The 21,945-nt window shown below is 40.8% G+C and overlaps 1 long non-coding RNA gene across 1 annotated transcript; it reads left to right on the top strand.

The window, feature by feature from the left end:
* Positions 1 to 279: 279 nt before the first annotated feature.
* On the top strand, positions 280 to 20,255 carry LOC139357368 (uncharacterized). The gene is made up of 3 exons (XR_011610352.1): positions 280 to 434; positions 19,798 to 19,877; positions 20,048 to 20,255. It is a non-coding gene; the product is annotated as an uncharacterized lncRNA (long non-coding RNA).
* The last annotated feature ends 1,690 nt before the right edge of the window (positions 20,256 to 21,945 follow it).

The following is a 21,945-nucleotide window of genomic DNA, read 5'->3' as shown; positions in this document are numbered from 1 at the left end:
CCATGAGAGGAATATAAAGTACTCAACATTTAAGGTGAAAAATACTATTTACAATGACAAGAGTCAAAGAATGTTTAATGGAGGATATAGCATTTGAGCTGGGCTTAATTGGAGGTGGTAGGAATCGGAGGTGGTAGGAAATGTCCTTGAGAAAAATCAGTAGCCTGAGTAAATTCAAAGAAGTGGTGTAGATGCTGTGGTGTGCCACCAGGAACCCTCTTCAGAGCTAAGGCTCTCATTCGCTCAACTGATGGAATCCTGGTCTGTGGATGGCTTAAGGTTAAGTCCCTTTCCAGGAACTGTGCACAAACAAAGTGAGCTCCTTCACCTAAATTGATGCTACTACCTCCCCAGGTCAATCAGAATACATTGACTGGACAGCGCTGCCCCCTTGCCTCAATCTGGGACATCTAGGATTGACTGGAATCTCTGTTGTAAGTTTCATAGTTCCAACATCTCCCTCTATATAACCCTACTTCCTTCATTTCTTTACAGGAGAGCATGCCTCCATAAACTTCTTGTGCACAGATCTCTGTCTCAAAGTCTATTTCCTATAGAACCCAATCAATGACAAATAGGCAGTGTAAAACTTGCACAAGAGGATCATTTAGTCTAGAGAGGAGGGGTTTTTTTTTTTTTTCCTAAAGCAACCGAATCTAGCCAGGCGTAGTGGCTCATGCCTGTAATCCCAGCATTTTGGGAGGGGGAGGCAGGCAGATCACCTGAGGTCAGGAGTTTGAGACCAGCCTGACCAACATGATGAAACCCCGTCTCTACTAAAAATACAAAAAAAATTAGCCAGGCGTGGTGGCACATGCCTGTAATCCCAGCTACTCGGGAGGCTGAGGCAGGAGAATCACTTGAATCTGTGAAGCAGAGGTAGAAGTGAACCGAGACTGTGCCACTGCACTCCAGCCTGGGCGACAAAGCCATACTCTGTCTCAATAAATAAATAAAGAAGCAGCTGAATCTCTTCAGTAAAATTCCTTTTTTGAGACTCTGGCTCTGTCACCCAGGCTGGAGTGCAGTGGCACAGTTTTGGCTCACTGCAACCTCTGCCTCCTAGGTTCAAGTGATTTTCCTGCCTCAGCCTCCTGAGTAGCTGGGGTTACAGGTGCCCACCACCAAACCCGGCTACTTTTTGTATTTTTAGTAGAGATGGTGTTTCACCATGTTGGACCAGGCTGGTCTCAAACTCCTGACCTTAAGTGATCCGCCCACCTGGCCTCCCAAAGTGCTGGGATTATAGGCATGAGCCACCTTGCACGGCCTCTTCAGTAAAATTCTCATTTGGAGGCATCAACATGTAAATCAGGAGAAGGGAGAGTTCTAGTGTTTGAAGTGGGATGAGTGGCAGGATCCTTAACTGTTTGCTCTGTTATCTCACGCCAAGATGGCTCTGAGAGGGCTTTACACAGCCCCTAGGGCTTATTCACAATTTGAAAACCAGTAGGAAAATCATAATGTCAGTGAAATAGATCAGGAAAAAAAAATAAGACCAAGCAATTGAGTGCTTTGAATGCCAGAACAGGAAATCTAGACATTATTCTGGAGGTCGGGGGGTAGGAGGATAAGGAGAGTACTGATAGTATTGAATTAATGGAATAATGTAAGGATTGCACTGAGGCAGTTATTTTTCCCATTTGGGAAAAATAAAATCTCTACCACATATTGTATTACAATTTCCGGTGGATTAAAGACATACATATACATAAACCACACAATTACTAGAGAAATGTAAATATCATCTACATGCCAATTTAAAAAATCTCTGGCTTTAGGCCAGGAGCAGTGGCTCACACTTGTAATCCCAGCATTTTGGGAGGCTGAGGTGGGAGGATTGTTTGAGCTCAGGAGCTTGAGACCAGCCTCAGCAACATAGTGAAACTTCGTCTCTACTAAAAATAAAAATAAAAATAAAAAAAATGAGCCAGGTGTGGTGGCATGTGCTTGTAGTTCCAGCTACTCAGGAGGGTGAGATGGGAAGATCGTTTGAGCCCAGGAGTTTGAGGTTACAGTGAGCTAGGATTGCGCTGCTGCACTCCAGCCTAGGGGACAGCATGAGACCTTGTCTCCAAAACATAAAATAAAATCCCTGGCTTTGGCCCCTTTCTGAATTTCCAAACTTCTATTTCCAAATGCCTCCTTAACATCTTGCATGGTTGTCTAACCAGCACCCACTTAATATGGCCAAAACAGGCTATCTCTCACTTCTGTTTCTTCCATCACTTTCTGGTCTTTTTTATCTTAGTCATTAGTTCTCCATTTTATTTAGGTACTTATTTTTTTTTTTTTTTTTTTTAATAAAGAATAGAAATGAGGTCTTACTATGTTGCCCATGCTGGTTTTAACCTCCTGGGCTCAAGCAATCCTCCTGCCTTGGCCTTCTGAAGTGTTAGGATTACAGGCTTGAGCTACCTCACCCGACTTCTCTATTTTATTTACAGTTTAAGGTCAAAATAAAATGACTGTTACTGGCCAGGCGTGGTGGTTCACGCCCACAATCCCAGCACTTTGTGGGGCCAAGGCAGGCGGATTACCTGAGGTCAGGTATTTGAGATCAGCCTGACCAACATGGTAAAACCCCATCTCTACTAAAAAAAAAAAAAAAAAAAAAGAAAAAAAAAATTAGCCGGGCGTGGTGGTGGGTGCCTGTAATCCCAGCTACTCAAGAGGCTGAGGCAGGAGAATCGCTTGAACCCGGGAGGTGGAGGTTGCAGTGAGCTGAGATGGCGTCACTGCACTACAACCTGGGAGCAACAGAGCAAGACTCCGTCCCCCACAAAAAAAAATTAAAAAAAATTAAATAAAATAAGAATCACTGTTACTGGGCAATGAGGGAGATGCCATTCGTCTTTCTTTCCAACATGCAAGCATTGCCTTCCCATAAAACGACAACAACTGGATAGTTAAATTTTGTGGGATTCACTAACTCTATGATGTTCTTAGTCCATGACTTGATATAACAGAATATCACCATCTGGATAATTTATAAAGAAAAGAAATGTATTTCTCACAGTTCTGGTGACCGGGAAATCTAATATCAAGGCACTGGAATCTGGTAAGGGCCTTCTTGCTGCATTATCTCATAGTAGAAGGGAGGAAGATCTAAAAAGCACACATGGGAGAGAAAGGGGAAAAGGGGCCAAACATATCCTTTTAACAGGATCCTGTTCCTGAGATAACAGCATTAATCCACTCATGAGAGCAAAGCCATCATGACCTAATCACATCTTTGTTTTTTCTTTTTTTTTGAGACAAGAGTCTTGCTCTGTCACCCACGCTGGAGTGCCTGGGTGGGATCTCAGCTCATTGCAACTTCCACTTCTTGGGTTTAAACGATTCCCCTGTCTCAGCCTCCCAAGTAGCTGGGGCTACAGGTGCCTGCCACCACACCCAGCTGATTTTTTTGTATTTTTAGTAGAGAAGGGGTTTCATCATGTTGGCCAGGCTGGTCTGGAACTCTTGACCTCAGGTGATCTGCCTGCCTCAGCCTCCCAAAGTGTTGGGATTATGGGCATGAGCCATTGCTCTGGGCCCATGAGCTAATCACCTCTTAAAAATCCCACCCCCTCAGTACTGTTGCATTGGGGGTTAAGTTACAACACATGAACTTTAGGGGACACATCCAAACCATCGCATGTTTCCACTATAGTACTCTCTTCCATGGCTATCTCCCCATCTTCCACCACTTCTTGGCATCACAAACTAGCTGGCTAAAGCCATGCCTTGGACACCACACCCATATCTGGCTCTGTTAATCTGAGATGGAAAACTAAATAGATTAGAAAAGCATTAGATTGCTTTAGACACCAATGTCAGTTGGTAATCAATGTACTGGGAAGAGTGCTTAGGGGTTGAAAGAGCAGTCATGTGACTATATCTTCACTTCAAGGATAGCCTGGGACTTATTACAATTTCCCATTGGGTTAACCAGGAAAATACTCACTCTACTATATCTTGGAAATAATTGTGTCTATTTCAACTCCAGAGTTGGATGTTTAAACTTGGCTGACCCAGCAAAGTTTATATAAGCAAAACAAAAGAAGATCTGGCCCATACTATTGTGACCCATGAATCATTTATCACCTGTCTCCCTGGTTTTTACACCTTGGCTCTTCACACTGGTTTTAATATCTGTTTCTAGAACATTTAGTTTAGAGTTCACTTTGACCTTTTCTTTCTTTTTTCTTTTTTCTTTTTTCTTTTTTTTTTTTTTGATGGAGGCTTGCTCTGTCACCCAGGCTGGAGTGCAGTGGTGCGATCTCGTTTCACTGCAAGCTCTACCTCCCGGGTTCATGCCGTTCTCTTGCCTCAGCCTCCCAAGTAGCTGGGACCATAGATACCTGCCACCACGCCTGGCTAATTTTTTGTATTTTTTAGTAGAGAAGGGGTTTCACCATGCTAGCCAGGATGGTCTCGATCTCCTGACCTCGTGATTCACCCGCCTCGGCCTCCCAAAGTGCTAGGATTAGAGGTGTGACCCACCGCGCCCGGCCTCTTTCTTTCTTTCTTCTTGTTTTTTTGACACAGTCTTGCTCTGTTGCCCAGGCTGGAGTGCCACGTGGTATCATCTGGACTCACTGCAACCTCTGCCTCCTGGGTTCCAGCGATTCTCGTGCCTCAGCCTCTTGAGTAGCTGAGACTACAGGCACGCACCACCACGCCTGGCTAATTTTTGTATTTTTAGTAGAGATGGGTTTTTGCCATATTGCCCAGGCTGGTCTTGAACTCCTGGCCTCAAGTGATTTACCCAGCTTGGCCTCCCAAAGTGCTGGGATTATAGGCATGAGCCACCATGCCTGGCCCACTTTGACTTTTTTCTGTTCTTTTGGTTTTATCATTCTTTGTGATCTTGTGAGCAATCCATTTCTACTGTCTTGTGTGTGTAGGTGAGTGGGTGGGGGAGTCATACCTGGAAAGTTAACTGTGCAAAGATGGAGGTGAGTTAACTTTTGGGTTTATTAAGGATAAGATGAGGTCTTGAATGCCTTACTCCTTCAAGGGTCTAATTTTGCACTCTAGGTCTCACCAAAAAGGATTTCTGTGGAAAATATTCAGCACTAAAAAAATGTATACTTCTGAAGTGCTTGCAGTTCACTCTTTGACTATGTTTGGTGATGATTTTATACCATTTTCCTTTTTGTTTCCTAGGCATAGCTTCTAGGACTTCATCCAATTTATTGATAAAAAATGCTTAATGGAATTGGACCCGATACAAAGTCCTCTGGCATGATACTAAACACCTTCCATTAGATGGACAGATCTATTGTTACACATAACTGTACTGTATTGCAACCTGTATTCTTCTATTTTGTCTACAAGAACACTGTAAAATATTTTGTTCTGTGATTTTTGGAAAATAAGATCCAATGGGCCCATAACAATCCTTCTGTCTGCTTCAATGGTTTTCAGGCTGTCTTCCTTGAAATCCAGCATTTTTTGGAAGTGTCTCAGGGTCTATTTTGTGGAATGGAGAGAAGAGGCTTTTCCTCTCCCTCTTCAATCAGAACAAGTCAGAGAAGCTCTACTCTTGTCTATTTTAGGTCAGATTTCATTGGCCTAGATAATTTTTTGGCTTTATAATGTTTGAAAACCATTTTTTCCAGGTGAATGGCTGCTGCTAAAGGAGACAAAACACCCCTTATGCTACCAGTTCCTTCTGTGTCTGAACTGGGTCATTCGTCATTACAGTTCAGTTGTGGACTTATAGACTATTGTCTAGACATGTTTCCAGGCTTTTGTGGACTATCTTGTGAAATTAATTACAGTTACAATGTGATTCCACAGGAAAATTCATTCTGAGTTTCAAGAAGCAGCATTAAGGAGTTAAGAAAGAGTGTGTGTTCTGAGGTCAAATTTCCTGGTTTTGAACTTCAGCCTGCCATACTTTCTGTGTGGCTTTGGGCAAGTTTCTTGACCTCTCTCTGTTTCATTCTTCTCATTTTTTTTTTTTTTTTCTGAGAAAGAGTCTCGCTTTGTTGCCCAGGCTAGAGTGCAGTGGCGTGATCTCAGCCTACCTCTTGAGGATTCTCCTGCCTCAGCTTCCCAAGCAGCTGGGACTACCGGGGCCTGCCATCACACCCAGCTAATTTTTATATTTTTAGTAGAGATGGGTTTCACCATGTTGGCCAGGCTGGTCTTGAATTCCTGACCTCAAGTGATCTGCCTGCCTCGGCCTCCCAAAGTGCTGGGATTACAGGCGTGAGCAACCGCACTTGGCCTGTTCTCATCTTTTAAAAGAGGAAAATATTCCATCTACATTATAAGGCTTTGAGGGCATGAAATGGGATTGTCGTGTACTGTGCCTCACAGAGTGCCTGGCATGTGGTAAGTACTCAGTCATTCATGGTTATTATTACCGTAATTTGTTCAAAAGCTGCTCATGTTGCACACTACCGTTTACTTCTGAAAAATTATCTGCAGTACCTTAATTTATGAGGACCTGACATAAAGTGGGCCCTCTATAAAAACTGACTGAAGATCAAACTGAAGCTTTCTCACCTTTCCCTTTAGGGGAAAATTCACTGTTGGATTATATACATTAATCCAACCTTCACTGAAGTTGTTTTTGTTGGATTGTTTTAATAGGGGGGAAAAAAGGCGTATCAACAAAATTCATTACTAGGAAGCTTGAATTTTATCCCAAAACTTAATGTATTCTGGCTGGGTGCCGTGGCTCATGCCTGTAATCCCAGCACTTTGGGAGGTCAAGGCAGGTGGACCACTTGAGCTTGGGAGTTCGAGACCAGCCTGGGCAACATGGCAAAACCCCATCTCTACAAAAAATATAAAAATTAGCCAGGTGTGATGGCGGGCATCTGTAGTCCCAGCTACTCGGGAGGCTGAGGTGGGAGGATTACCTGAGCTGGGGAGGTCAGGGCTGCAGTGAATTGAGATCATACTACTACACTCCAGCCAGCCTGAGTGACAGAATGAGACGCTGTCTCAAAAATGAATAATGTTTTATTTGATGTTTCTTTAGGTATCCATGCTGAAAGATGAAGTTATACAAATTATTTAAAAGTTACATGAACTATTTAAGAACAATTTGAGAACTATTAAAGAACAAATATGTGTCAATGAAACCACTATGTAGGATCAATACTTTAGCAGTTGCTTCTGGGAGGAGATTACCTTTTGTTTATTTCTGACTTATAAAACTGACTAAAAAATAATTTAAAAACTAACGTGGTCAATGAAATCTCATGAAATTTTTAGCTGGTTTGTCATGGAAATAAACTGGAAAGCGATGAGTTAGCTTTATGGAAGAGGCTGATTTCATTCTCTCCCATTTAAAATGATACTTTTGGCTCATGATTTATTTGGATGAAAGTTCCTCTTGGCTTCCTAGCTGTGCACACCTTCCAAGTTTTTTCTTGCAATGCTCTTAAAGCATCTTTGGGTCTTTGATGCTATTTTTGCCTTCCCAATTCATTTGGCAAAAAGCTGTTTGAAAACCTTACTCACTTCAAATAGTACATACATTTAGAAAGCAATTTAAATATTTTGCATTAGGGTAGATCAGCTAGATTCTCCTAGAAATACGGTATTCACTTGCTAAGCCAGTGGCTTTAATAGCTTTTTTCCTTAAAAAAGACAAAACAAAACCCATTTATTCTTTGTTTTTTTCTCAAGCCAAGGAGAAAACAGTCCTACTTCTCTATGATGATGAAATAGATTTTGTAACAGGTTTTTATTCCAAACCCTAGCCCTTAAAATATATGTATATGTATATCCACTATCTTGAGCTGTTTGCACTTATTTTTGGTGGCAATTATTCTGCCAAATAGAATATTTTGTATACAGAAATTTCACAACAAAAGGAATATGACTCTTATACTTACTGTGTTCAAATTGGAGACATGAATTTCAGTGTGTGGCCCTCCCATAAACAAAAATCTCTATACTTTTTTGACTTATTTAACCATGACATGCATTTGCTTGAATTGTTTTTTTCTTTTGTTTCTTTCTTTTTAAATCTTACTATTTTCTTCTGCCTTTCTCATTTCTTTGTTTTTGTATTTTTAATTTTTTGTGTTTTTTTTTTTACAACAGCTGTAGTGAGACATAATTCACATACCATAATATTTACCCTTATAAAGTATATAAAACTCAGTGGCTTTTAACGCATTTGTAGAGTTGTGCAACCATCACCACTAATTTTAGAGTACTTTCATAACCTCACGTAGACTCTATACTCATTAGCAGTTATGCCCTATTTCCTCTTCCTAGCTGCCGGCAACCACTAATCTATTTTCTGCTTCTGTTGATTTGCCTATTTTGGACATTTTATATAAATGGAATCATACAATATGTGACTGGTATCTTTCACTTAGCATAATGTTAATGTTTTCAAGATGCGTCTGTACTGTAGCATGTATCACTACTTTATTCTTTTTTTTTTTTTTTTTTTTTTTTTTTTTTTTTTTTTGAGACGGAGTCTTGCTCTGTGCCCCAGGCTGGAGTGCAGTGGCGCGATCTCGGCTCACTGCAAGCTCCGCCCCCCCGGGTTCACGCCATTCTCCTGCCTCAGCCTCCCGAGTAGCTGGGACTACAGGCGCCTGCCACCTCGCCCGGCTAATTTTCTTGTATTTTTTAGTAGAGACGGGGTTTCACCGTGTTAGCCAGGATGGTCTCGATCTCCTGACCTCGTGATCCGCCCGTCTCGGCCTCCCAAAGTGCTAGGATTACAGGCTTGAGCCACCGCGCCCGGCCTACTTTATTCTTTATTGCTGAATAGTATTCCATTGTGTGGATATACCACATTTTGTTTATCCATTCATCAGTTGATGCACATTTGGGTTATTTCTTCTTTTATTATAAATAATGCTGCTATGAATATTTATTTACAAGTTTAGGTGTAGATATATGTTTTCAATTCTCTTGAATATGTGTGTATCTAGAAACGGCCTCCTTTTTTTTTTCACTTTCATTTTTTAAAATCCGAGATAAAATTTCAACAATACATAGTTATTCACAGTTTTAGTTATTTTATGAGTCATTTGTTTAATTGTGGTGTTTGACTTTTATTAATTTCTTAAAACTCTATATATTCACATATTATTGTCAAATTGTTGCAATTTCATTGCTTTAAAAAAAGCATTTTAATTGTTTTTTGACCCAGTGTGGTAGCTCATTCCTGTAATCTAGCACTTTGGGAGGCTGAGATGGGAAGATTCCTAGAGGACAGAAGTTCAAATCCAGCCTAAGCAACATAGCAAGACCCCATCTCTATTTAAAAAACAAAAACAAAAACAAAAAATGTATTGCCCAATAATTATTTTGAATTTAAAGTTTACAAAGTTAAAGATAGCTTAAACATAAAATACAAGTCTTATTATTATGGAATAATTAGCAGTATCCCTCTCCATTTCTTCTCCCTAGATAATATTAATTCTTTTAGCTTTTTCTTATAGTATTTACTTCCATATTTCTAAATAACATGCTTATCCTGTCATTCTTGGTATTTGTTTCATATATGGCCTGTTAACCTCTTACTATATTCTCCACCTGTCTCCCTCACACTTCCCATTCTCCCAGCCTACTAAAATTCTTACTAATTTTTGTTAGATCAATATTTAACACTTGCATTATTATGACTAAATATGATTTTTGCTGTTGTCATCTAGTATACTATGAATATTTATTATTCCTTGTTCATATTTTTGTTTGGGCTGTCATACAAATTATGATTTTTTTTTAGTTTTCTATGTAATTTATCACTAATTCTTTCTCTTCCAGATTGCAAACATCCTCTTAGTAACTCAAACTTAGTAGATTTCCTGTCAATTTTATCTTCTTGCGGCCATTTCTTCTGTACTTGTCTTGACTGGTTGCTTTCTAGGCTTGCCACACAGCTGAATTTTTCCTTTACTGTCACCCTGGGGATTTCTGTTTGTGTTTTGCCTTTTCCTTGTTCCTCTGCATCCTTTGAGAATCTATCCTCTGGGCTGGGATGGGTTTCGGAGCACTTTAGCTAAGGTCTTTGATCAGTTATGCTCCGTAGCTGGAGGGCTGCAAAGTACATTCTCATGGCCACTGCAGCTTTGTTGCCTCTCAGATTTCTTATCTTTGTTTTCTTGGTTTACTCCCTTGGTTTAGTAGATCCTATCGTCTAGTAGCTTAAGAACATTATGGCCCAAGATCCCGCTTCAGTAGTCCTCGAATATTTGGTTATTCCCTTTCCTCAGTGTATTCCCACTGAAATGACCATAGGTCCCTTTAGACGACTGAGGGAATCTTTGCAGTATATATTTCTTGGGGGAATTGCAGGGTCCTTCCTGGAGACCCAGCCATCTTATCACTTAACGGGTTTCAGTTTAAAAATAGGCTCAGGCCGGGTGCGATGGCTCATGCCTGTAATCCCAGCACTTTGGGAGGCTGAGATGGGCGGATCACTTGAGGTCAGGAGTTTGATACCAGCCTGGCCAATATGGTGAAACCTTGTATCTATCAAAAATATAAAAAATTAGCCAGGTGTGGTGGCATGTGCCTGCAGTCCCAGCTACACAGGAGGCTGAGGCCAGAGAATTGCTTGAACCCGGGAGGTGGAGGCTGCAGTGAGCCGAGATCGTGCCACTGCATTCCAGCCTGGGCAACACAGCAAGACTCTGTCTTAAAAAAAAAAAAGGCTCAGGTCTGGAAACGGAGCAAGATATTATCATTTTTATTGGAACCACTGTCCTAAGCTACCTACTCCTCCATTCTTTACTTGTTTTGACTGTAGATGTTAAGTAGTACCCTTGTAGGGTGCCAACTTGTTTGGACCCTAGAAACTCCAAATTGTGTTCATCATTTCTACAACTGCCTGACAACCAAGCCCCCTCTGCCGCTGCTTTAACCTTGCTGGTTGTTAGGGTAACTGTGGCCCCCAGCTTCTGGCAGTTGCCTTGGTCTCTCTTACTCTGGGGGCTCATCATGCTCACTACAATTAAGGAGCTCAGCTCTTTAAGAGAGGAGGCTTGATCTCCTCTCATATCTTCAGTCCTGGCCTACAGAGCAGAGCCACCACTGAAGTTTAGTGACATCAGTGCCCCTCTCTCACTACTCCTTGTTAAGAGTTAGCATTTACGGCACGTGAGAAGACCCTACTGAGGCCTTTCCACCACAAGGCAGCCAGAAAATCCTCACAGTTAACCCCCTGTCTGCTGACAAGCAGATAACTAGTGTTAAATCCCAGCCCAATACAGCTGGGGAAGTTCTAGGTCTGAAGGATCTACAGGGAGAGGCAGCAGCATCACTGAGACCTTGTTGGTTCCTGCAGTCTCCTAAAGGTAGGAGAGATGGGCACAGATTTGGGAATCTGGTGACCCAGAATTCTTGGGGCTACCCACCCAGATGTTTCAGGGCTCTGGTGTTTTTGTGACAGATCTGCCTTGCCTGATAAATGCCTCTGCAGTTCCTTATTCTAAGTCCTATGATTGCCCCGCAGCTGAGCTCTCTTCCAGTGCAGGGTGATAAGGATCTCTTTGTAAGCAATACCAGCACAAGTGCATCCTGGCTCTCATACTTAACCTTTAGATGTTAACTGCTCTCAGTTTCTCATCACTCTGAAGGGTTTCAATTCAACTTAGTAATAACTAGCTACTGTCTTTGCAGGTGTTGTCCCCACTGCATCTTTGAAATGCCTGGATTCTTGCATTGGCAAGCCTGTTTTTCTCAGGGGATGTTTCCTCAGGTCATCACCCGTGAAATAGTGGCAATCGAGCCACTACCTTGAGCCAGGGACAATCTGTGACTCACTCGCCACTCAGCATGGGGTTTTCCTTGCCAGTCAGTGATTCCATCCCCAATCTCCACCTTACAGCCTGCTTTCTTGGACCGTTCCTGGTACCAACTATGTCAGTTCAGTTCCTCTGAAAAGCAGATATCAAGATGGAATGAGAGGTGTGTGAGATTTATTGGGAAGAAACACCTGTGAAGGATAAAGGTCATGATGTTATGATGTGTGTCTGACACATGTGAAAAGAGCATGGGAAGGAAGAAGTAGCTCTGAAAAAGGGAGTCTTGCCCAGGGCTATTGAGGCACCCATAAGTAAAGACTGTCCACCAGAGAAGTCCCTCACTGGTTAAGAATTGTCTGTTTCTGGTACACCCACAGTGTTCAGTCACTGGGAACACTCTGCGGGGAGAAAGGCATTGATGTGAACACCATGGTAGATGCAGAAGGTACAGCAGGTAGGGGCTGTCAGCCAACAGTCTCTTTGGCGCAGGTTATCTCTTGAAAGGAAATCTGAGTGGTGCGTGTTCATAGCTACCATAGCTATTGTTGCTTGATAGGTTTGCAATGCCTGCTTTGCTGTAAATCAGGTTTATTTGCAAGAGTTTTTATTGATTTTTATATATATTTTGGTTTTTAATATGTATTTTATAGATTTTTATATGCATCCTGTGCCAGTACCACATTATCTTAATTATAAGAGCTTTGCCGGGTGCCATGGCTCATGCCTGTAATCCCAACACTTTGGGAGGCTGAGGTTGATGGATCACTTGAGGCCAGGAGTTTGAGACCAGCCTGACCAACATGGCAAAATGCTGTTTCTACTAAAAATACAAAAATTACCTGGCGTGATGTTGCATGCCTGTAATCCCAGCTACTTGGGTGGCTGAGGCAGAAAAATCACTTGAACCCAGGAGGTGGAGGTTGTAGTGAGCCGAGATGGTGCCACTGCACTCCAGCCCGGGCGACAGAGCAAAACTCTGTCTCAAAAAAAAAAAAAAAAAGAGAAAAACAAAAAGTCTTGTTGTTTGATAGGGCAAGTACCTCCACGTTTGTCTTCGGACACAGGTGTATCTGGGCTATTCTTGTTCTTTCCTCTTTCACATAAATTTTTAGATCATGTCAAGTTCCACAAACAGCCCTTTAGTGTTTTAGTTGGAATTGCATTGAATGTTTAATATCAATGGGAAGAACTGACATGATATTGAGTTTTCAAATCCAAGGATATGGTATATATATCCATTTATTTAAGTCTTTTAAAATGTCTTTCAATATTTTAATCTTTTTTCCAGAAAAGGCTTGCATATCTTTTTAAAGATTCATAGCTGGCATTTTAAATTTTGTTATTTTTGTAAATGGTATCTTTTAAAATGTTACAAAACATTTTTTGGTCGTTTCTTGCTGGTGTGCAGTCATGCCTTTCAAAACGGACCTACCTTGAGGCAAAGGGGCCAGGACTTTATGCCCCACATCAACCAGGCATTGGATAAGGGCGGCCCTCAGGGACTGGGCGTGGCTCCGTGTGAGGAGCCTCTTGGCCTGCGGGAAATGCCTGGAGAGTGACTCAGCTGAGAGCTGTCAGCCGCCGACATTCCCGTCAGCTGGGGAAAGGCTCCTCCGGTCCTGACCGGGCTATCTCAGCAGCAAGCCCTCAGCACTAAATGCCTTCTAACGGGTTAAAGAAATTCTCGTTTATTCATAGTTTTAAAGTTAAATGTTCCTGCTTTGGCAAAAGAAGCAGAGTGGTCCAGCTGTATTGTATGACATTTGGATCTGGGGTTTAACTGTTTGTCTAATAGACTTCCAACTAATCGTGTTTCAGTCTTACCTTTACCCCCAGTTTTCAGAACTACCGGATGTCTTTCAAGCCTGGGCCTTTCTGGTTTTGCAGGAAAGATTGGCTTGCTTTAGGCTTCTCCTACTGCCAGCATAGGTTTTAGCGTTCTTTGATTATCTAAATCAGTTACCACTTCATCACCTGCTTTCTAACCTTCCGAGTTTTGGCGCTGTCTTCCCTTCTTTTCTCTTTGTTTTGTACTCCCTCCTTTTATTTTATTTACAACAATTGAGACATCTAGGGTATCTCTCTTTTTTTTTTGTTTTGAGACGGAGTCTCACTCTGTCGCCCAGGCTGGAGTGCAGTTGCGCGATCTCGGCTCATTGCAACCTCTGCCTCCCGGATCCAAGCGAGTCTCCTGCCTCAGACCCCCGAGTAGCTGGGATTACAGGTGCCCGCCACCACGTCTGGATAATTTTTTTGTATTTTCAGTAGAGACGGGGTTTCACCATGTTGGCCAGGCTGGTCTCAAACTCCTGACCTCAGGTGATCCGTCTACCTCAACCTCCGAAAGTGCTGAGATTACAGGCATGACCCACCGCGCCTGGCTGGTGTCTCTTCCTGGCCTGTATCTCTCCTTTTTCATCCTTAATTGTGATTTAAGTAGGGCTTCAGGAAAGAGCAGAGGTATAATAAAAGCGTGCTTCCAATTGCTCTCTTGCCTGAAAGCCCTGCTTGATTTGGAAGATTTATGAAGTAAGGGCAAAGCAGGCTGAGTTTGACACATGCTGGTTCTAATGCCTGAAATTACATCCACTTCCATCCTTGCTTGTCTAACCCATCCTTCAGCCCTCACTTTGTAGTCACATTTTCCAGAAAGCCTGCCTTCACAGCCCAAGTCCTGGATTAGATGGCTCTTCTAGACAATCTCATTATAATCTGTGTTCACTCCTTGTCACACTTTGCAGTAATTACCTGTTTAACAGTCTTTAAGATCTCATAGGCTAAATGTTTTGATTAGTGGGATTCTATTTGATCTCTATTGGAGTCCCTAGTCCCAAGCATAGAGATGATTTAAGAGGTACTCAATAAAGTTGTATTGAGTGAATATGTATTACATAGCTTTGGATTGATTTCTGATCAATGCAGTCGCTTACAAAGTTCTCACTTTCTGCAAATTTTTTTTTGTTCTTTCTTTGCTGAGCTGGAGAAACCAAAAAGGCAAAATACTAGTTTTATTTCCATGGACATTGGAAACTTTAACCAATGCCATTTAAAAAGTACTTGGATTTCATCTTTAATATGAAGAGTTAGATGGAGTGGATGATGTATAAATTTCTTCCTTTAAAATTATTTGAAATTCTTGGAAAGTTTTCTACTTAATCTTTAAAAAAAGGCATTGTAAAAAATCTCTAGAAGAAAGGCATTATGACAACTACTGCATATACAATAAAATATGAGGATAAAATATTAAAAACGGAAGAGATTTTTAATGGGTGTTTTAGGTGTTCATAAATATTGTTTACATCATAATCCATTTTAGGAAATAAAAGCAACATTGGTAACTGGCAACCTTTTAATATAAATTAATATAAAATTGCATATCATATTTGCCATTCTGTAGTGCAATACTCTTAGTGCTGTCATACTTTGCAGTCAAAAGTGCCACTGTGCCTGGCCTGGATGGCAGGAAGATTGCTTGAGCCCAGGAGTTTGAGACTAGCCTGGGCAACATGGCAAGACCCCATCTCTTAAAAAAAAAAAAAGAAAGGGCCATCCAATGGAACAAAACTCAGACTGATGTAACCTTCCCAAGGGAAAGTTCTTGGAGAGTTTGTTTGACTGCTATTTATATATAGGAGATAACGCAAAATTATACTTACTCATCTTCTGATTCTGAAGGTCCAGGGGCCCCTTCTAAGAATATTTGTAGATAAGGAATAGCCTGGAAGATGCTTTTGTGACAAGCAAACTCGTCCTCCAGTATAGAAAACCTATTACAGGGTCTGTAATTCAGCTACATAGGACATCCGGAAAGGCAGACTTTGAGGATCATTCTTTCTCTTTCATGTGTACACTTTTAACAAAGGAGACAATTTCATTTGCTTTTAATTTTTTTGGACTTCTCTAAAGTTACACATACACAATGTAGATAGTGTGAAAAATATAAAAAAAAAATTAAGGAAAAATGAAAATCACCTGGAATCCTACTTCAGTGAAACCACTCCTGATATTCGATTGCATTAATTTCCTAGTTTTTCTTTCTTGATGTGTTTATTTCCTCCCATGGTTGAGACACTCTTAAGTATAGCTCCAGGTCCCTCTATTTCCACTTAGCAACGAATTATTGCTATTTCTTTAATTCATTAAATATTCTTTGAATATATAATTTTAATAGTTGTGTAATAGTCATCATATAAATGTACCATAATTTAACAGTTTCCCTGTTTATCATCTTACAGAGTGTTTTCTTATTTGTCCTATTACAGTAATAAACTATAGTTCATAACTTTATTGTAAGTCTTGTTATGCCTGAGGAAATTCATTCTGTAACTCTGAAGAATGAAAGTAAATACAGGTTTTGTTGTAGAGACTTTTTTGAGATAATACATGTGAAATGTACATAAATTATTAATAGAAAAGGTAATATATTTGGTAGGTATGATTAGTATTAGTGTATGGGTAATTTTATTTGTCTTATTTGTATTATCTGTATTGTTAAACTTAAGCAGCCTACTATTTCAGAAAAAGTTAAATCATATCTACTTTCAGAATAAATTAAATCATAAACCATAGTCTATGTGACATAGTTAATATATTAAACCAAGTGTTGTCAGAGACCACTGGTTGTCAAACTGGATGGCAAGCTATTAGTGGGTGAAGATATATTATTCCTTGTAACCAACATTGTTTTTAAAATACAATACAATACAATATAAAAATATCAAAGGGCATCCCTTAGTTTTCTTATTGGAAAGAGTGAAAGCTGCTGGCATTGACCAATAGAAAAGTTTATTGTTTTATAACCACTAGAGGGCAGTCATTACATTAGTTTAAAAAAAGGCCAACTAACAGCTTAATACAAGTTGACCTAGTTTTACAACTGATTATGATAGACACAACATTACATTTAAAAAGATTGTCGGGCTGTTAATGTACTGTTATTTGAGGACCTATTACATGGCACACATTGAGTTAGGGAGACATTGATGAATAAGCCATGTTCTAGAATGCAGTGAGAAGGTAAGTGTGATATTACAAGGCAGTTATGCATGGCGTTTGGGCTTATGTTTGCCTTTCCAGCCTCATATCCTGCCACTCCCCAACTTGCAACCTGAACTGCAATCATGCTGAGCTACTTGTAGTCACCTTGAACACACTGTTCTGTCTTCCTGGAATATTTTATGTGTCCCTCTTCGCCTGGTGAACCGCCACTTACACTCTAAGCCCCAATATCTTGACTTTCCCAGACAGAAAAAATATGTGCTTTCTCCACTTGACTCCTTCTGGGTCAAGTTCAGCCCTATTACAGTTGATTGCTTATGTCTCATTCCCCCAGGAAACTGAACTACTGGAGGGCAGGGAATATATCATTCATTTTTTTTCTGTAGCTGGGGTATAGTGCCTGGCACATAGACAGTGCTTAACATAAATATTTAGTCAATGAGCAAATAGAAATGCTATAAAGAGATACTGTAATGAATTTCTTTGTTATGTAATCTCTCAATTGATCTTCTACCCTCTCATTTTGTATATGCCACTAACATAGCAGCTGTTCAACTGCCAAAGCAAACCAAAGACAGACTGTTTGACTCATTGATGGTGAGGGAGGGTTAGGCTTTACTGAATATGAAAGGGGAGGGGAATTCTGCAGGAAGATTTAGGTTTCTCTAGTTATTTCCCCCATGATGACTTGCAAGATGATATTTACATTAGGAATACAATAGCTAAGACTAACTTTTATTATTCCATCCCTTCCTTACTTTTGCAATATTTACTTGGCCAAGTAGGTAAAGCAGTTTTGTTTGCCATTTGGCTAGCAGCTAATGATGCTGCTGACACCTTTGGTATTAAGAAGACAGGGTGCCAGCTGGGTGCAGTGGCTCACACCTGTAATCCCAGCACTTAGGGAGGCCAAGGCAGACAGATCACCTGAGGGCAGGAGTTTGAGACCAGCCTGGCCAACAGGGTGACACCCCATCTCTACTAAAAATACAAAATTAGCCAGGTGTGGCGGTGCGTGCCTGTAATCCTAGCTACTATGGAGGCTGAGGCAGGAGAATTGCTTGAAACTGGGAGGTGGAGGTTGCAGTGAGCCAAGATCGCACCATTGCACTCCAGCCTGGGAGATAAGAGTGAAACTCTGTCTCAGAAAAAAAAAAAAAAAAAAAAAAAAAAAAATAGACAGGGTTCCTAGTACATTCCACTGGTAGTCTATAAAAGCTTAAAAGATTTGAAGTTTCAGTATGTCCTAAGTGCTCATATGGCAAATTAAACAATTCTCCACCCAATTGGTATATGCATTTGTTCATAAAATTTTCGTTATATGTTCACCTTAGTCATGTTTGTAAAAAGTTGAAAAAATATTTTTAGCTAATTCTAAATCTTGTAAATAAGCCTATAGTCATACTCATCTGGAAAATTCTGCTCTGAAAAGAAACCTTGGCTGGGTGCAGTGGCTCACATCTGTAATCCCAGCACTTTGGGAGGCCGAGGTGGGCGGATCACTTGAGGTCAGGAGTTTGAGACCAGCCTGGCCAACATAGTGAAACCCTATCTCTACTAAAAATACAAAAATTAGCCAGACATGGTAGTGGGTGCCTGTAATTCCAGCTACTCGGAAGGCTGAGGCAGGGGAATCACTTGAACTTGGGCAGTGGAGGTTGCAGTGAGCCAAGATGGTGCCCTGGCACTCCAGCCTGGATGACAGAGTGAGACTCTGTCTCAAAAAAGAAAGCTGGTTGTACATGATAGAGGTTAAGTCACTTGTGAAGACAGATAGACTTTGGTTTGATTCTTGGATATATCTTTCCCCACCTTTGCAACCTTGGGGCACATTACTTAACCTTGCAACACCTCAGTTCCCTTATTTGAATATGGACATAATAATAATACTTCTTTGGGTTCCTAGGGGGATTAGATGAAATCCTGCATATAAAGAGCTTTGCACAAGACTTGGCATATTATAAGCCTTCCACAAACGTTAGCTGTTGTTACAGGAAAAGGTCTTTATTGCAAGATAAAATCTTTTTTTTTCTTGGCATGTAGACATTTTTCCATTTCAAATAAACAGCTCTTAACGGTTTTTTTTCTTCCACTGTGGCAATAAAAAGGAGTCTTTTTGTCATTTTGATAAGATATATACCATAAGCAAACGAGTGCTTGTGACTGTAAAAACCTTGGCGGTGAAGCCTCCCCTGTGGGATGCTGCAGGTCAGGGACAACTGGATGGGCCTCAAAAAGTCTCCCAGACGGTTTCCCCATTGATAGGGTTTGGATCTGTGTCCCCACCCAAATCTCGTGTTGAATTGTAATCCCCAGTGCTGGAGGTGGGGCCTGGTGGGAGGCAATTGGATCCACGGAGGCGGTTTCTCATGGTTTAACACCACCCTCCCTTGGTGCTGTCTTCACGATAGTGAGTTATCGTGACATCTGGCTGTTTAAAAGTGTGTGGCACCTGTGTCCTCTCTCTCCTGCTCCTACCACATAAGATGTGCCTGCTTCCCCTTTGCCTTCTGCCACGATTGAAAGTTCCCTGAGGCCTCCCCAGTTGCCAAGCAGATGCCAGATCATGCTTCCTGTGCAGCCTGTGGAAACACGAGCCAATTAAACCTTTTTTCTTTATAAACTACCCAGTTTCAGGTATTTCCTTATAGCAGGGTGAGAACAAGCGAATCCACCCATCCATCCACAGAGTTCATAATCTTTGCAGCCACTGCAGAAGCAGTAGGAAATATTGCTGCAGCAGCAAGCACCTTGAGGCTCTTTTACTACTTTGATGAGATGGAAATTTCTTTTCTTCAGTATCATTGATATTGGGCTTGGAATGGGGTTTTGAAACAGACTGTCTAAATTATTAACTCCTGTGGGCAAGAACATTACCCTGTATAATCTATATCAAGTAATATATATATATATATTTAATACATTTAAAACTATTCAATGTCTGTTTTAATGTTTTATATAATTATAGTGATATTTGCTCCAAACCCCAAATTGGGACATGTAGTATAACAAAAGATTTAAAAAATTTTGAGAATTAAAAAAAATTTAACTTGTTATTTTGAAATAACTTTAGGCTTACAGAAGAGTGACCATAATGACACAAAGAGTTTCTGTTACCCAGCTTTCTCTCATGTTAACATCCTGCATAACCAGGTACAGTTATCGAAACTAAGAAACTAATATTTGTATATAACACTATTAACAAGTGACAGACATTATTAGAATTCTACCATTCTTTTTTAAATGAATATCCTTATTCTGTTTCAGGGTCCAATCAAAGATGTTATGAAACATTTTGTGGTCATGTGCTTTTGTCTCCTCAGATCTGTAACAGTCTCCATCTTTCCTTCTCTTTCATGACGTTGACATGTTTGGAACGTCCCTCAGTTTGAGTTTGTGTGATGTTTCTCTCTTGATTAAACTGAGTTCTGGGAAGAATACAGCAGAGGCGATGTAATCTTCTCAGTGCATCATATCACATTATGTCAGGAGGTACAACATGATATTGACATGTCTTTTAGTAATTTTAACCTTGATCATTTGGTTCAGGTGATATCAACTAGATTTCTGTACTGTAAAATTACTTTTTTTTCCGCCTCTTTGTATTTAATACATATTTTGTGGGAGATACTTTGAGGCTCCATAAATACCCTGTTTCTTCTTAAAGTTTTTTTTTGAGATGGAGTCTTACTCTGTCACCCAGGCTGTAGTGCAGTGGCACGATCTCAGTTCACTGCAAGCTCCGCCTCCTGGGTTCACGCCATTCTCCTGCCTCAGCCTCCCAAGTAGCTGGGACTATAGGCGCCCGCCACCACGTCTGGCTAAGTTTCTGTATTTTTACTACAGATGGGGTTTCACCGTGTTAGCCAGGATGGTCTCGATCTCCTGACCTCGTGATCTGCCCACCTCAGCCTCCCAAAGTGCTGGGATTACAGGCGTGAGCCACCGTGCCCAGCCTCTTCTTAAAATTTTTAACAAATGTTAGCAGTCATTTGTGGATCTTGCTTGCAACAATTAATTGTGGTTTTCTAATGGTGATTTTTATATTTCTCTAATGTCGTCTACATTTATTAATTGGAATTCTACTGTAGAGTCATTCCTTCTTCCTCATCTATTTATTCAATCATTTATTCATTATCAGTGTAGGCAGGTGTAATTTGTTTTATTCTTTTGGTTATAACAGAATATTATCATTATTTATTTTGTTGCTCAAATTGTTCCAGCTTTGGCATGGCGAGCTCTGTCAGGTTGGCTCCTGTGTCTTTTTGGAATGTCCCCATTTTATTTATTTATTTATTTATTTATTTATTTATTTATTTATTTATTTTGAGACAGAGCTTTACTGTTGTTGCCCAGGCCAGAGCTCTGTCAGGTTGGCTCCTGTGTCTTTTTGGAATGTCCCCATTTTATTTATTTATTTATTTATTTATTTATTTAGAGACAGAGCTTTACTCTTGTTGCCCAGGCCAGGGTACAATGGCATCATCTCGGCTCACCGCAACCTCTGCCTCCTGGGTTCAAGCGATTCTCTTGCCTCAGCCTCCCCGAGTAGCTGGGATATTAGGTGCCTGCCACCACGTCTGGCTAATTTTTTCTATTTTTAGTAGAGATGGGGTTTCTCCATGTTGGTCAGACTGGTCTCAAACTCCAGACCTCAGGTGATCTGCCTGCCTCGGCCTCCCAAAGTGCTGGGATTACAGGCGTGAGCCACCTGCGCCCAGCCCATTTTTATTTATATTTAATTTAGTACATCCTTACTCTGTATCTTGTATTTTGCCTGCCCTAGCCCTGGATTCAATCACTTCTCTAAAAGCCCTGGATCCTTTTATTAGAGAATGGTATTTAGAAACCAAGATCTGGGTGCGCAGTCTTCTGTGTGTCAGATCCTGTCAGCAAAGACGTATATATGCATATGTACTAACCTATGTAGACACACATATCTATATTTCTGTATCCGTGTATCTGTATGTATAGTTTTAAAAGCATGAATTTATGCTCATATGTTGTTTTTAAAATTTTAAAAATTATTTGTTTAGAGACAGGGTCTCACTTTGTCGTCCAGGTTGGAGTGCTGTGGTGCAATCATGGCTCACTGCAGCCTCGAACTTCTGGGCTCAGGTGATCCTCCTGCCTCAGTCTCCGAAGTAGCTAGGATTACAGGTACATGCCACCATGCCTGGCTATTTTATTTCAGTTTTTATAGAGACTGAGTCTTGCTGTG

The sequence above is a fragment of the Macaca nemestrina genome, chromosome 12 (assembly GCF_043159975.1).
Source record: "Macaca nemestrina isolate mMacNem1 chromosome 12, mMacNem.hap1, whole genome shotgun sequence".
In the NCBI taxonomy this organism is placed as follows: Eukaryota; Metazoa; Chordata; class Mammalia; order Primates; family Cercopithecidae; genus Macaca; species Macaca nemestrina.
Note: the sequence above shows the minus strand (reverse complement) of the source record. Positions and strands in the feature narration are given on the sequence as shown.